Here is a 12,828-nt window from a genome sequence, read left to right on the forward strand (position 1 = left end):
GTAGTGTGAGTACTATTTATTTAGATCTTTATTTTAGGCAACACTGGTAACTGGGTTGAGGAGGTCAGATACGCAGTCGCTCTTTGTAAAATACTGTACTCAGCTGAATCCGGATAGACTGGAAGACGAACCCAACATAGTTGAGAAAAGGCTCGGGAGATGATGATGATTTTAGGCAACACGGCCCAGAGAAAATATAAATACACATGGATAATACACTAGCCATTTTCCCGCGGATACACCCGCGTTCCGTGGCAACTACTGCCCCTACCGGGATAAAATACAGCCTATATTACTCGGGAAGAGTGTAGCTTTTCAACAGTGAAAGAATTTTTAACCACTTCACTTGTCCACGATGTAGACACAATAGTTAAACAATCGGTGTGTACATATGACTCATGGGACAGAGAAGTTATTAAAATCGGTTCAGCAGCTTTAGGATACAAAGAAACAAATGTTTCCTCTTCAATATATTAGTATAGACAAGCCATGAGCCAGCTACATCCGGTTAGACTGGAAGCCGGCCCTGGCACATAAAAGTCCTATGACGGAACACGACGGTTTTAGTCAGTAAGAGTCTGACACTCTGTTACTAGGCCGACCCGTTAGTCTTTTTTAAAAAAGAAAAGACTATCTTCTGCATAAAACCACTTTTATTGTCCACAACACACACACAGGTTTTGTACACAATTTGTCCGTTAAAATGTCCCTCTTACGGCCAGTTTCTTCATCAAAAGTTAAAGTAATATCTAAAGTAAAAGTAACGGTCAAATTCGTTAAATTTGGTAACGCGACAGCGGCGCGGTGGCGTCAGAGTCTAACTGACTAATGTAGATATTATATTCCGTGCTTCATAAAAGTGCAGCCTCAGCATATGGCGAAATGCAATGAATGCGTTGTATGAGGGTGAAGCTGACTTAGGCTTTATCGCCTTGTAATAAAGGTTATAACAGCTCCCCTCTTAAACGAAGCTTTATCTCATCAAGATGAAGCGAAGTTTGTAAATCGAAGATGTGACCGTTAAGGGAGACATTTCAGTCTTAAAAATATTAAGTAATAGTAAAAGTACAATTCTAAATGAAAAAAGACATTCGAAAAGAGACATTTGAGTCTTAAGAATATTAAGTAATAGTAAAAGTACAATTCTAAATGAAAATCAACAAAATAGTAAATTTATAGTTAGCTAACATTATCTTAGAAGTTAAGGTTCCTATTTGACGGAAATCTAACTTTATTAACTTTACAAGTGGGTTTATAATTTATGTGTTGAATAGGCAAAGACTGAATAGACTTATTGTCTTCTTCAGAGGTTGAAGATACTTCCGTCATCTCAATACTATTTGAAATATTAGATTTACGTTTAGATTTTTGATTATAACATTGATTGAAAATTTGAACACAGCATCCAACATTGGAAGATTGTTTGTTCTTAAAATATTTATATAGTTTATAAGCTACGTATAAGAATAAACACATGATTAAAATATAAGTAAAAGTGGAGTAGTAAGGACCATATTTAATAAAATGAGATTCCTTTTCCAAATTATTCAGTTCCTGCTCTAAGTTATCCATCTGATGCGTTGCATATTTGAGAGAATCTAAGTTGATTTTACTCAAAGAGATTGGCGACAAAAGCGGTAAGCTTTTATTAAATATGTCCTTCTTACAACAATCATCTGCTGTTATATCAAACCTTATATCTAAAGGAGACTTAGTAAATAAAGAATAAGAGCTAGTAGGTATTAACTGAACAGTTTTGAATATCCGATACAATTGGGTGATAATTTTACAATTCCTGTACCGGTGATTGAATGATCATCAATATTTTCATCACACTTAATGGTCAATTTATTTGGATTTGATTGAACATATATCCATTTGTTATTTCTTAATTTTGCCAAATATCAATCTGACCATACAATATTTTAGCATTGCATTCTGTAGGTAATGACAATGTTATTTCAGTTAAGATTTTGGATTCACAATTAGGGTTACTTATACAAGAGTATATAGTATTCAATTCACAGATAGAAAGATTGCTACTTATTATTTTACATTTATCAAGAGTGTCCAACATAGCATAATGCATTCTGTCATCACTTAATGCAATGTAAGAGTTAGAAGGTTGAATTAAAGCAAATGTATTATGTGAGTCATCATGAGGTGTAGGTAATGGTATGTTTTATAGGCCATGAACCTATCGGGAGTGATTAAAGGTATTTGTAGTATGAAGATAACCTTGTTATTATAGTAATAAGAACTAAATTCAGAAACATCAATTATAGAATGAATATTTTGGATCGTTAAGGGAACCGGGAAATCTAACCTTTTGCTTATTTGACTACTATGCTTAGTCAATTCTAAATAAAGATTCAAAGGGCTTATAACACTAGGATGTAGTACATTAACCTTAGAAAATAAAATAGAGTTTAGAGTAGTATCTAGTAGATTAGAAATAGCCAGTAAAGAACCCTCTATAATATTAAGAAGGTTGTTTAACTTAGAGGTGTATAATAATAGATTATCGGTCTTCGTAATTTGAGAGAATATTTCATTCATCTGACTAATTTGGGTATTTAATTTCATCTCGTTTTGATTAAGTTTGTAAATAGTAGTGTTAAAATTATTTACAGTGGACTTGATAATATGAATATTATCTCTCATTAAATGAAATAGTTCTGTTTCGCTCTTTTGCATGACTCTATTGCAGCGTCATATTTTCGAGCATCATCTGCATCTAATGTGCCGAAAAGAACTTTAAGATTTCGCCTCCAAATTCCAAAGATCGCTTAACTTTGTTTACTGATTGGTTTGAAATTATATGCGACAATGATTGTAGTTTGATGAAATCGGACTGAATTAAAACTTCGATAGGGCTAGACATATCTTTGCACGTACTTTCTTCTTTGGTAAAATTTTGTCGCACAAATTTAAAGTATCATGTAACAGAGATTCGATTTTATTAAGATAAGGTTCTAAGGAAACTAAATCTACGTGGGTAATTACTTTCCAATGATCAGTGTAGAAGTTAATATTCGTTGTAGGTTCAAAATAAATCCCGGGGCTATGATAGATCGGGATGATGCTTGATTCGGTGCGGCCGAGGCATGAAGTGCCGTGGCAGCATATTATTCTGAATAAATAATAATATAGGAAATAGGTTAGGTTGTGGCAGGTTTAATTTCGTTGGTATGGTATTTAACAGCCCTGCGGCTTACTTGTAGAGTTACATTATGTTTATTATGTACTTTTATTATTTTGTAAGGGCCTTTCCATATAGGGGATAAGGCCTTACGTAACCTATGGTGGTGTTTAAGATAAACCATATCTCCTATTTTATAAGTAATATCGCGAGAGTTGGCATCATAATATTGCTTCGATTTTTCCTTACTATTTAAAATATTTTGAATGGCTTTTCACGACTATAGCGCATTCTGTATTGTAAAGCTCGGATATATTCATTGTATGTGTTACCGGTACTTTCATATAAGGATGTAGGAATAGATGGCTTGTGACCATACAATAACTCGAAGGGAGTAAAGTTAGTGGTACTGTGTGGTGTAGTATTATAAGCTAAGATTGCGGTGAATAGATAACAGTGCCAATCATTCTGGTTTTCGTTGACAAAAGACTTTAGGTATTCTTTCAGAGTGGCATGTGAACGCTCCAGAGCTCCATTAGTTTGGGGATGATACGGAGTGGTGAAAAGGGCCTTGACCTTAAGTATTGTGGTCAGTTGTTTAAATAATTCAGATGTAAAACAAGTACCTAAGTCTGTTAGGATGGTTTTAGGGAAGCCGAAAAGAGACATGAAATGAACAAGGTTCCTAGCTATTTCTTCACTAGTGGCTGTGACCATTGGGAAAGCGCTAGTGAATTTGGTTAAATCATCTTGTAATGTTAAGATGAATTTAAAATTCTGGGAACCTGCATCGGGTAAAGGACCTACGACATCGAGTGCCAACCTTTCGAAGGGTCTGGTAGATGTTGAAGTTATCTCCATCGGGGCTTTATTCGATTTCCTCAAAGGTTTATTAATTTGGCAAAGTTTGCACTTCTTAACGTATTGTTCAATGTCGGACCGCATGCTCTTCCAATAATACGCAGCTTTAATACGCGAATACATTCGTTGTGACCCTGGGTGACCGGCTATCACAGAGTCGTGGTTTTCTTTTAATATTTTAGGAACTTCTACTGGAGTAGGATAGATTAGTTGGTTTTGTATATGTGGATCTTAATATTCGTATTGTGAAAAATATAGGAAATCATGTTATAGATTTTAGTATATGTGAGTTTTGAAAATGGATCTGTAAAATCTGGTAATGCAAGGCTAGTAATATTTTGACTATCGATAAGTAAGTTTCTAAGTTTAATTAGTAAGTTATAAACATCTCTATAATTAGTTTCTTCATAGTGATTAACTTTTGTATATAGAAAATAGTAGGTTTTATTTTTATTGTTAATGCATTTTATTGTTAATGGTTCACGTTCGAATTTAATAAGTCAGCGGAATTATCGAGCTGCGATAGTATTTCCTCAAAATGAGGCATAGAGTAGTCAAAATCTAAAGAGACTGGACAAGCGATTATATTTAACTTGGATGAGTGTAATCCTTGGATACATTCCTCTACGATGGTATTTGAGACTGGAAGTTGGTTCGTGAATTGAGCTTTAAAGTATTGTTCATATGAAAGATTATTTAAATTATTTATGTCAATAGTATTGACAGGGCAACGGGATAGCGCATCGGCGTTGGAATTGAGACGACCTTGTTTGTAAACAATTTCGTAATCATATTCCTCAAGTTTGAGGCGCCAGCGAATGAGTCTGCTACCCGGATCTTTTACGTTAAATAGCCACACGAGGGTCTATGATCGGTGATTATTTTAAATTTATTACCATATAAATACGGCCTGAATGTTTTCACGGCGAATATTATAGCTAGTAACTCCTTTTCCGTGGTTGAGTAATTGCCTTCAGGCTTATTTAGGGTGCGTGACGCGTAAGCGATCGGCTTATCTTTGCCGACGGGACCTTGAGACAATACTGCGCCAACTGCATAATTGCTTGCGTCTGTAGTTACATTGAATGGTTGCGAAAAGTCGGGGTACTGCAGAAGAGGTGCAGTAATTAGTTTTTCTTTTAGAATTTCGAATGCATGTTGTTGTTCTGTATTCCAGTGAAATACAGCATCCTTTTTAATAGAGACGTAAGTGGTTTGGTTAACTTAGAAAAGTTTTCAATAAATCTGCGATAGTAGCCTATAAGGCCCAAGAAAGACTTGATGTTTTGGGGTTTTAGGTACTGGAAATTACGATACAGCGCTGACCTTTTCAGGGTTAGGAGAGACACCCTTATCGGTAATGATATGGCCAAGGTAAGTTACTTCATGCCTTAGGAACTCACATTTGTCCGGCTGGAGTTTTAAGTTGTATTCACGAAATTTTCGAATACTAGTTGTAGTTTCTGTATATGATCTTGTAGGTTCTGACTGTAGACGATACAGTCATCAAGATACACATAGCAATGTAAACCTTGTAGACCCGATAGTACAGTATTCATAAGGCGTTGGAATGTGGCAGGGGCATTTTTCAGCCCGAAAGGCATTCTGGTGAATTCATAGTGGCCGGACATATCAGAATTAGTGCTAATTGTGAAACCTGTTTTGGGCATGTCCTTGGGACAGGTCTTCAATTGATGGAAGCCACTGGCGAGGTCCAGGGTGCTAAAATATTTGGAATGACCTAGTTGGTCTAAAATATCCGTGATGAGAGGCAGTGGATAAGTCTCAGAAACGGTGACGTCATTAAGGCGCCGATAATCAATAACTATCCTCCACTTTTGTTTGCCAGAAGCGTCCATTTTTCGGAACTACCCACACTGGAGCGCTCCAAGGCGAAGTTGAAGGTTGAATAATTTTTGGTCCAGCATTTTACGAATTTGGGAATCGACTTCTTGCTTGTGACATTCCGGGAAGCGATATGATTTGACATTAATAGGGGTGCATCGCCTGTATTAATAGTATGCTCAATAGCATTAGTATATGTTAGGGTTCACCTTCAACGTGGAAAATATCTGTATAGTGGGAGCAACATTCTAAAAGAGCCTCTTTTTCCTCATCATTAAGATGAGAGCAGCGGATGAGATTCAGTACCTTACTTACACGATCACTTTTGAACAAGAGGTAGCATTGATATTATACGAGCTTATAGTTGAATAATCAAGTTCAAGGGCGTTGCCGTCACGTGATAATTTCTTAATTCAATGTCACAGTCTGTAGTATTTAAAATAGTCACATTCGTTTTACCATTAGGTTTAATTGATACCATGCAATTAGCGACATAAACGCCTTCACGTATAATATGATCTAGTACGAGAGCTTCGTTGTTATGATAAAGTTCAGGAGAGTAATTTGATACAGTGCACTCGACAACTACTTCAGATCGAGCTGGAATGTTATATGAAGGTTGAGTATAAATAATAGGAATAGAATGATTATATATAGAAATTGATTTTGAAGAATAATCGATGTTTGTTCTAAAATAACTGCAAAAGTCGCTACCAATTATACCATCATAATTGGGAAGATTTATGTCGTCTTTAGTGACATGAAACTTATATTTATGTATATTTCCAGATAAGTTGAACTCCATTTGAAAGGTACCTAAAGTTTCGACTGGATTTTCTGAACTGTTAATGCCTTTTAATTTTACAGTTTCAGTAGATAAGCTTGGATGGTTTTGTAAACAAGATTCTTTGACAATGCTTATAGTTGATCCCGTATCAATGAGAAAACATAATTTTCCTTGAGCATGATTGGTACATAGGTAAGTATGAGGTAAGGCTACCTTTTGCAAAAGTCATTAATTTCATATATAGGTTTAGGGTTATCACTAGACGTAATAGAACTTAGTTTAATCGACTGAGACGTAGATTTTTGGAACTCATCTCCTTTGGATGAGATGCGGAATCAGAAATCATCTCTTCTGGATGACATGCAGAATTAGAAGAACTCATCTCTTTCGGATGAGGTGTAAAATTAGAAGAACTCATCTCTTTCGGATGAGGTGTAAAATTAGAAGAACTCATCTCTTTCGGATGAGGTGTAAAATTAGAAGAACTCATCTCTTTCGGATGAGGTGTAAAATTAGAAGAACTCATCTCTTTCGGATGAGGTGTAAAATTAGAAGAACTCATCTCTTTCGGATGAGGTGTAAAATTAGAAGAACTCATCTCTTTCGGATGAGGTGTAAAATTAGAAGAACTCATCTCTTTCGGATGAGGTGTAAAATTAGAAGAACTCATCTCTTTCGGATGAGATGTAAAATTAGAAGAACTCATCTCTTTCGGATGAGATGTAAAATTAGAAGGTCTCATCTCCTTTGGATGAGATTTGAAGTTAGCAGAACGAAAGTTAGCGAATTTAGTAGAATTAGTAGGTGTCGTGTCGTTTATAACTTTGTTTGATTTTGGCAGACACGGTACCAAAATCTTACTTAGTTTAAATTATCATCATCATTAATTATAGCATCGCATGTGTGTAAGTGCGTCATTAGAGTTTGCGGGTGCCGAGTTACGGTCACGTTGTGCATTGTCAGCGGCTTGCCGTTGCTTCATATTATATTGAAGCTTGCGACACTCTTTAATTGTATGTCCAATATTTTACAATAATTACAAGTTTTAGGATAATTATTGAAATTAGTACTGGTACTAGAAGACGGTGAATTACTATAAATTTTAGAATCTCGGTCACGCCTTTTATTCTTAAAGCATTCAGATGAACTATGACCCGGTTTATTACAGGTGGAACACTGTTTAGAGGTTTTAGCATTAGATTTGGATAAATTGTATAGTTTTCTTCGTCGATAGCATATTGTATTGCTTCGTTTAGGTGAGACGGGTTTTGCAGCGGACAATAGTCGATATGGAAGGGTTTAACCCTAACATAAAGGTGTTTAAGGCAAGGTCCTCCATGGCTGCTATTCTGCCAGGCAGTTCCTTGTCATTTTACAACTATAGTGTATATCGGACTGTATACGAGTCAATATTGACTCCACCCTTAAAGAAAATTTTGTAACATCCTCATCTAATGATTGCTTACAATGTTGCAGGTCTGATAATAAATGTGTGGCGTGCTTTTCTCCCCGAAAGTGGCCTTTAGAAAGCTCTTAAACTCTGGCCACGATGTAAACGACTTGAGACTACAGGCTACTTGTGCTTTGCCTTCTAACTGTGAAATTATAAATTTACAAAGCACAGTTTGTTGTTCCGGAGTAGCTAATGACATGGCATTCTCGCAGTTTGTGAGAAATGCAGGTAGTGTTCCTGTCACCATTATAGGGTTTTATAAATTTGGTTAAAACGGACAAAGTAATTTTGTCGGACATTTCTTTGGTTTAGGTTTCGACTCTTCTTTGGCGGCCATGAAAGATTATGATATGTTGGGCAAAATTTAGCTTATAGTTAAATATATTAGAATATTATTATTTAGAAATAATGTTAGGATAGATAAAACGATTAAATTCAGTGAAAGTAGAAAAGCGATGTAGTAAGTTATTTAGAATAATAGTATGAAATCCAGAGACACGAATTCAGAGACACTTTGAGTTAGTAAAATGGTATTTCACAATAAACACTCACAGTAACACGATAGTTGCCGCTGGCACCTGCATCATCTGGTGCGCAGTAGGAACTCGGAGTCCGGAGTCTCGTTGCGATTTGGCGTATCAAGGTTGGGCAGTCACTCGATTGATCGACTGCGGAATTTCTCGGGTTTGATGGTTGGTGAGTTAGACCTGGAGCTTATGGTTGTTGCTGATGCCGTCTGCAGCAGACTCTCACTACACAGTGGAGGCTGTCAGTCGTCCCAGTGTCGATGTGGCTGGAGCGGGCTCAAGCTAGAGAGTTGAGGCTGACCGTCGTCCAAGTATCGATGTGGCTGGAGCGGGCTCAGGCTAAAGAGCTGAGGCTGACCGTCGTCCAAGCAGCAACGCAGGCTTGACCTTGGGTCAAGACTTACTGTCGGTCAAATTAACGGGGGCTGTAGGTTAAGGATGCCAGCGTCTGTTTGACTCAACGTCGTAAGACTTCGTCTCTGGCATCCCACTTCTGACACCAATTTGTTACTAGGCCGACCCCGTTAGTCTTTTTAAAAAAGAAAAGACTATCTTCTGCATAAAACCACTTTTATTGTCCACAACACACACACAGGTTTTTGTACACAATTTGTCCGTTAAAATGTCCCTCTTACGGCCAGTTTCTTCATCAAAAGTTAAAGTAATGTCTAAAGTAAAGTAACGGTCAAATTCGTTAAATTTGGTAACGCGACAGCGGCGCGGTGGCGTCCAGAGTCTAACTGACTAATGTAGATATTATATTCCGTGCTTCATAAAAGTGCAGCCTCAGCATATGGCGAAATGCAATGAATGCGTTGTATGAGGGTGAAGCTGACTTAGGCTTTATCGCCTTGTAATAAAGGTTATAACAACTCCTCACCGCTGCTAACCCACAGCGGGAGGGGTCAATTGATGATTTTGACGTCGTTAAAAAAACTAATTTAACCATCTTGCAAGGATCGCAGCGTCATGAAAATTGACAGCTTTATGTATTTCTAGTTCTGTTGACATTACAATATATATGCTAACTTTCGAATTCTCAGATGTCAACTGGCCTCAGTTGTCATCGGAACTTTGATGTCAACCGATAAGTTCAAAACATTGGTATTCTGTATCGCATGAAGTGGATATCGGTGGATATCGTTACACGGTTGCTGACGCCAAAACTACGATGACAATTTGACAGCTCCATTATCCATTATGTCCACTGGGCTTACGGAATCGCAATATAACGTTTATCGATACAGAAACAGCTGTCAAAATGAGTCATGGTGGATATCAGCCTGATGACGTCATCCCATTTGGTAACTGGCGTTAGCGAATAAGAAAATAGCTGTTTGACAATTTACTAATGTACACTTTACCAATTGATGATATCTGCGAGCTGTCAGTGGAGTTAGCGAATAAGGCTACTGATCACCACAATCAGATCCTGATGACCTGATGAATATGGGACCACATGGGAAGTATACCCTACCAACCAATAACATTTTTGCAAATTGGCCCACGTGCCTTTGAGGAATACTTTAAATAATCCGGGATCCTTTTATTATGAAGGTTCCCGACAAATTGAGAACATTTTCCTTTAGGAAAGTCGGTTACAAATTTATTCCTTTTACATTATTTTTGTCAAAACTATCTATGCAACTTTAATTAATATTTATTTTGTTGTTACAGCCCCGAATACAGAAGTGCATCTGCTCAGTCGCATCAGATCACAGTGTTACGTTACTCAGTAAGTTTTACTTATTAAACTTTCTTTGTAATGAAAGCTTGTTATATGCCGACGTGTTATGAAAACTCTGTTGTTCCTTTCTCTCCCACTAGATTTATTAATGGCACTGTTTTGTAAATGTCATGAAAGATATTAAGTGTTAATTCCGCGAGATAATAAATCGAGGCTTATATGCAGGATGTAGTCTATTCTTATGCATATGCAGCAAAGGTTTTATACATATGCATAAAGAGAGTTGGAATGCAACAAAACCAAGGTATACTCGACACGGTGTTTCGCCCGCGGAGCATCCTCAGAAGATGTTGACCCTTCGACCACTCGGGCGCGAATGAGCATATTATGTTTGGTTGCATGGTAACTCTTATATGCATGCCCATGATCACCTTCGCCAGACTACATCTTGCATCCAAGTCTCGATTTGTTATCTCGTGGAATAACCACTTAGATTTGGTTCCTATCATTTAATGTCATTGATTTTTGTAAAGTAACTCCTGAGTCCATAATTTATCATCATGACTGTTTTTCTCTCACCAGGTTTAACAGAACGCAAATGCGTAACCTTAGCCTCCCGTCACCTGTTCCCCGTGGTAGCCATCAAATGGAGACCAGCAGACGACTTCATGGTGGTCGGGTGTAGTGACGGCACGGTGTTCGTGTGGCAGATGGAGACGGGGCACGTGGATAGAGTGCTGCATGGTAAGTGGCAGGTGACACTGGTAGACTCGTGGTGCTACATCAAGTGGAGTGGAGCAGACGACTTCATGGTGGTCGGGTGTAGTGACGGCACGGTGTTCGTGTGGCAGATGGAGACGGGGCACGTGGATAGAGTGCTGCATGGTAAGTGGCAGGTGACACTGGTAGACTCGTGGTGCTACATCAAGTGGAGTGGAGCAGACGACTTCATGGTGGTCGGGTGTAGTGACGGCACGGTGTTCGTGTGGCAGATGGAGACGGGGCACGTGGATAGAGTGCTGCATGGTAAGTGGCAGGTGACACTGGTAGACTCGTGGTGCTACATCAAGTGGAGTGGAGCAGACGACTTCATGGTGGTCGGGTGTAGTGACGGCACGGTGTTCGTGTGGCAGATGGAGACGGGGCACGTGGATAGAGTGCTGCATGGTAAGTGGCAGGTGACACTGGTAGACTCGTGGTGCTACATCAAGTGGAGTGGAGCAGACGACTTCATGGTGGTCGGGTGTAGTGACGGCACGGTGTTCGTGTGGCAGATGGAGACGGGGCACGTGGATAGAGTGCTGCATGGTAAGTGGCAGGTGACACTGGTAGACTCGTGGTGCTACATCAAGTGGAGACCAGTAAACGACTTCAGAGAGAAAATAACAAAGCGAAAATTTAAAAGAAAAAGCAACTTGTTTCACGAATGCCGGCCCCATCGGATATCTTTGCCCAGTGACGAATAAAAACTATTATGACCTTTCTGAACATCCTATCTCTCGGACTTCTCCCAACTATGTTGGGTTGTTGTTAAACGGATGTAGCTGAGTATCAGTGTGCCACAAGGAGAGACTGCCCTATCTGACCTCCTCAACCCAGTTACCCGGGCAACCCGATACCCCTTTTTAACGAGATCAAAATGATCAGATGAGGGGATCAAAGGGAGTGTCAGATTCTTACTGACTAAAACCGTCGTGTTCCGTCGTAGGCCTTTTATGTACCAGAGCCGCGGTAACTCTTTCTAACAACCCGCAGCCCCGGCAGACCTTGGCCCTGCTGGCCCCGCTGGCTGGCCGCTGGGTTAGAATTATTACATTTTTAATCTATTATGACCTTTTGAACAGTAATCAATATTCTTTCATTGTGTTCTGTTCAGGTATGATAGCCGAGGAGGTGCTATCAGCGTGTGATGAGGCGTTAGCTGATGACCTCGGCGGCGGCTCACTGGCGGGGGCTCCAGTGACGGCCTCGCCAACCCTGCTGTGCACTTCTTCAGGTAATACTAGCTGTGACGAGGGTGCTACTTTACGCGGATGGGTAAAAGTAGCCTATATAGTAGCTTATACGATATTTGGATATATAAGCTATATTGCTGTCAAGTTTAATCTCTTACTGTGACTGATCGAATACTGTGCATATGGGTAAAAGTAGCTCACTTATATGGTATTTAGTATATAAGCTGTAATTGCTGTCAAGATTTGTTAAAATCTATTCAGGAACTTTGAGAAAAGAGTAACAAACTTATATATAAGTACTTAGTTTTACTTTATATTATTTTAGTAGGATATTTTTGCCTATTAGACTGGACATTTTCAACCCAATTATAATGCAAGTTTCGTATCTTAGAAAGCAATATTTCGGTAGCTTAGATATGCTTGAAAATATTTCTTCTTTTCTAATATCAATATAATTTTGTTAACAGAGGTCTTCGCCACCGCAACCTGACAGCCATGCGAGCAGCCACACAACGGGGCCTCGCAGCCCTCCAACACAGCGGCCCCGCCGGCAACGCGGGCCCCTAGCCGA

The 12,828-nt window shown here is 38.8% G+C and overlaps 1 pseudogene; it reads left to right on the plus strand.

Annotated features, from left to right (window-relative positions):
• Positions 1-12,828, plus strand: part of LOC135116674 (WD repeat-containing protein 7-like) — a 115,593-nt pseudogene that overhangs the window by 15,711 nt on the left and 87,054 nt on the right.

This window comes from Helicoverpa armigera, chromosome 27 (assembly GCF_030705265.1).
Source record: "Helicoverpa armigera isolate CAAS_96S chromosome 27, ASM3070526v1, whole genome shotgun sequence".
Lineage (NCBI taxonomy): Eukaryota > Metazoa > Arthropoda > Insecta > Lepidoptera > Noctuidae > Helicoverpa > Helicoverpa armigera.